This window comes from Arachis stenosperma, chromosome 2, assembly GCF_014773155.1.
Source record: "Arachis stenosperma cultivar V10309 chromosome 2, arast.V10309.gnm1.PFL2, whole genome shotgun sequence".
NCBI classification, from domain to species: Eukaryota; Viridiplantae; Streptophyta; class Magnoliopsida; order Fabales; family Fabaceae; genus Arachis; species Arachis stenosperma.
The window spans coordinates 108,385,037-108,389,742 of record NC_080378.1 but is presented as its reverse complement, the minus strand read 5'-3'; the positions used below and the strand labels follow the sequence as shown (position 1 = coordinate 108,389,742).

Genomic DNA, 4,706 nt, shown 5'->3' with positions numbered 1-4,706 from the left:
TATGTCATTTACTCATCTCTGTACACCCTAGGCTACTAGTTTTCTATAAGTAGGACCTTTTACTATTGTATTTTAAATCTTTTGATCTTTGGAACCTTTTTCTTTAGATCTTTTGATCACTTTGGGAGGCTGGCCACACGGCCATGCCTAGACCTTGTTCTTATGTATTTTCAACGGTGGAGTTTCTACACACCATAGATTAAGGTGTGGAGCTCTGCTGTACCTCGAGTATTAATGCAATTACTATTGTTCTTCTATTCAATTCTGCTTGTTCTTTGTCCAAGATATCACTTGTTCTTCAACTTGATGAAGGTGATGATCCGTGACACTCATCATCATTCTCACTCATGAACAAAGTGACTGACAACCACTCTTGTTCTACAAGCAATCAAAGCTCTAGTGAATATCTCTTGGATTCCTGATAACACGATGCATGGTTGATCGCCTGATAACCGAGTGCTCGCCTGACAAACGAGCCAGCCATTCCGTGAGATCAGAGTCTTCGTGGTATAGGCGAGAACTGATGGCGGCATTCAAGAGAATCCGGAAGGTCTAAACCTTGTCTGTGGTATTCTGAGTAGGATTCAATGATTGAATGACTGTGACGTGCTTCAAACTCCTAGCAGGCGGGGCGTTAGTGACAGACGCAAAAGGATCGATGGATTTTATTCCGGCCTGACCGAGAACCGACAGCTGATTAGCCATATGCTGTGACAGAGCATGGGAACATTTTCACTGAGAGGATGGGAGGTAGCCATTGACAACGGTGAAACCCTACATGAGCTTGCCATGGAAAGGAGTAAGAAGGATTGGATGAAGACTGTAGGAAAGCAGAGAGACGGAAGGGAAGGCATCTTCATATGCTTATCTGAAGCTCTCACCAATGATATACATAAGTATCTCTATCTTTATCTTTATGCTTTATTCGTTTATCACTATACCCATTTGAGTCTGCCTGACTGAGATTTACAAGGTGACCATAGCTTGCTTCATAGCAACAATCTCCGTGGGATCGACCCTTACTCGCGTAAGGTTTATTACTTGGACGACCCAGTGCACTTGCTGGTTAGTTGTGCGAAGTTGTGTTTATGCCATGGTATTGAGCACCAAGTCTTTGGAGCCATTACTAGGGATTATTTCGTGTATTAAATTTCGTGCACCAAGTTTTTGGCACCGTTGCCGGGGATTGTTTGTGTATGGACAACTGACGGTTCATCTTGTTGCTTAGATTAGGTATTTTTTTTCTCAGAGTTCTTAAAAATGAATTCTAGTGTTTCATGATGATCTGTTGAAATCTGGCTGGCTGAAAAGCCATGTCTAATCTTATTGGACCGAGGTTTCAACTGATCATCACAGTAGCTTACTGATCTCTATCAATCTTGCTATTGGAGCAATGATCTGCTAAGGCTTGGCTGGCCATTGGCCATGTCTAGTGTTTTGGACCGAAGCTTTCTTTGAAAGCTTGGCTGGCTGTGAAGCCATGTCTAATTCCTGGACCGGAGTCTTAGACTAGCATTGCAATGATTCCTGGAAATTCAATTTGAGAATTCTGAAACCTTTTTTCTTTTATATAATTTTCGAAAAAAAAGCACAAAAAAATTCACAAAATCATAAAAACCAAAAATATTTGATGTTTCTTGCTTGAGTCTAGTGTCTCATCTTAAGTTTGGTGTCAATTGCATACATTCATTCATGTGTCTTAAGGATCTTCAAGTAATTCTTGATGATTTCTCACTTTGAACTTTGAATTCTATTGACTTGAGTGTTTTGTGTGTCTCATATGCATTCTCATTAGTGTCAGTAGTCTGCAAACTGCTAAGTTTGGTGTCTTGCATGCATTGTTATTTGATTTTAGTTGCATTTTGATTATTCCTCATTATTAAAAATCCAAAAATATTTTTAATTTGTGTCTTTTCAAGTCAATAATACAGAGAATTGAAGATTCAGAACATACTGCAGAGGAATCACACAGAAAAAGCTGAGCATTCAAAAATGCCCAGTGAAGAAGACAGACTGGCGTTTAAACGCCAGCCAGGGTACCTGGTTGGGCGTTTAACGCCCAAAAAGGTAGCATTTTGGGCGTTAAACGCCAGAATGGATACCATTCTGGGCGTTTAACGCCAGGATGGCACAAGGGGGAAGATTTTGTTTTTCAAATCAATTTTTTTTCAAATTTTCAAAGTTTTTCAAAATCAAATCTTTTTCAAATCATATCTTTTCAATCAAATGCTTTCAAAATCAATTTCTTTCCTTTTTTCAAAGATACTTACTAACAATTAATGATTTGATTGAAACATCTCAAGTTTGTTGCCTTTTCTGTTGAGAAAGGTTTAATGTTTGAATCATATCTTTTCTTGTTAGGCAAGTCATTAATTTTTAAAATCAAATCTTTTTAAAATTGTTTTCAAAACATATCTTTTAAAATTGTTTTCAAATCAAATCTTTTTCAAAATAAGTTTTCAATCAAATCTTTTTAACTTCTAATTTCAAAATCTTTTTCAAAAATCACTTGATTTCTTTTCCACTTTGAATTTTCGAAAATTATCAATCAATTTTTCAAAATGTTTTTGACATCTTTTTAATTAATTTTCGAAAATTCTCTTCCCTTCCTCCCACATCCTTCTATTTATGGAGTACTACTCCTTCTTAATGCACAATTCGAACTCTATCTAATCAAGTTTGAATTCTTCTACCTCCTTCTTCTATTTTTCTTTTCCTCTGACACCTCAAGGAATCTCTATAACTGTGACATAGAGGATTCCACATTTTCTTGTTCTCTTCTCTTTCATATGAGCAGGAACAAAGACAAAGGCATTCTTGTTGAAGCTGACCCGGAACCTGAAAGGACCTTGAAGCAAAAGCTAAGAGAAGCTAAGGCACAACTCTCTGTAGAGGACCTAACCGAATTCTTCAAAGAAGAAGAACCCATGGCAGCCGAAAACAACAACAATGCCAACAATGTAAGGAAGGTGCTGGGTGACTTTACTGCACCTACTCCCAATTTCTATGGGAGAAGCATCTCTATCCCTGCCATTGGAGCAAACAACTTTGAGCTTAAGCCTCAATTAGTTTCTCTAATGCAACAGAATTGCAAGTTCCATGGACTTCCAATGGAAGATCCTCATCAGTTTTTAGCTGAGTTCTTGCAAATCTGTGACACAGTCAAGACTAATGGGGTTGACCCTGAGGTCTATAGACTGATGCTATTCCCTTTTTCTGTAAGAGACAGAGCTAGAATATGGTTGGACTCACAACCTAAAGATAGCCTGGACTCTTGGGAAAAGCTAGTCAATGCCTTCTTGGCAAAGTTCTTTCCACCTCAAAAATGGAGTAAGCTTAGAGTGGAAGTCCAAACCTTCAGACAGAAGGATGGAGAATCCCTCTATGAAGCTTGGGAAAGATACAAACAATTAATCAGAAAGTGTCCCTCTGACATGCTTTCTGAATGGAGCATCATAGGTATTTTCTATGATGGTCTCTCTGAACTATCCAAGATGTCTTTGGATAGCTCTGCTGGAGGATCTCTTCATCTGAAGAAGACGCCTACAGAAGCTCAAGAGCTCATTGAAATGGTTGCAAATAACCAATTCATGTACACTTCTGAAAGAAATCCTGTGAACAATGGGACAAGTCAGAAGAAAGGAGTTCTTGAGATTGATACTCTGAATGCCATTTTGGCTCAGAACAAGATATTGACTCAACAAGTCAATTTGATTTCTCAAAGTCTGTCTGGAATGCAAAATGCACCAAACAGTACTAAGGATGCTTCATCTGAAGAAGAAGCTTATGATCCTGAGAATCCCTCAATGGAAGAGGTGAATTACCTAGGAGAACCCTATGGAAACACCTATAATTCTTCATGGAGAAATCACCCAAATTTCTCATGGAAGAATCAAGAGAGACCTCAACAAGGTTTCAACAACAACAATGGTGGAAGAAACAGGTTTAGCAATAGCAAACCTTTTCCATCATCTTCTCAGCAACAGACAGAGAATTCTAAGCAGAACCCCTCTGACTTAGCAACCATGGTCTCTGATCTAATCAAAACCACTCAAAGTTTCATGACTGAAACAAGGTCTTCCATTAGGAACTTGGAAGCACAAGTGGGACAGCTGAGCAAGAAAGTTACTGAACTCCCTCCTAGTACTCTCCCAAGTAATACAGAAGAAAATCCAAAAGGAGAGTGCAAAGCCATAACCATGGCCGAATCTGGAGAGGAAAGAGAGGAAGAGGACGCCACTGAGGAAGACCTCAATGGACGTGCACCAACCTCCTCTGAGTTCCCCAATGAGGAATCATGGGAATCTGAGGCTCAAAATGAGACCATAGAGATTCCATTGGACTTACTTCTGCCTTTCATGAGCTCTGATGAGTATTCTTCCTCTGAAGAGGATGAGTATATCACTGAAGAGCAAGTTGCTAAATACATTGGAGCAATCATGAAGCTAAATGACAAGTTATTTGGAAATGAGACTTGGGAGACTGAACCTCCTTTGCTCACCAAAGAACTGGATGACTTGTCTAGGCAGAAATTACCTCAAAAGAGACAAGATCCTGGGAAGTTTTCAATACCTTGTACCATAGGCACCATGACCTTCAAGAAGGCTCTGTGTGACTTAGGGTCAAGTGTAAACCTCATGCCTCTCTCTGTAATGGAGAAGCTAGGGATCTTTGAGGTACAAGCTGCAAGAATCTCACTAGAGATG

General features: G+C 39.2%; 1 non-coding gene across 1 annotated transcript; it reads right to left on the bottom strand.

Moving 5' to 3' along the window:
* Nucleotides 1-3,332: 3,332 nt before the first annotated feature.
* Nucleotides 3,333-3,440, bottom strand: LOC130964526 (small nucleolar RNA R71). Its single transcript, XR_009080616.1, has one exon. It is a non-coding gene; the product is annotated as a small nucleolar RNA R71 (small nucleolar RNA).
* Nucleotides 3,441-4,706: the final 1,266 nt, after the last annotated feature.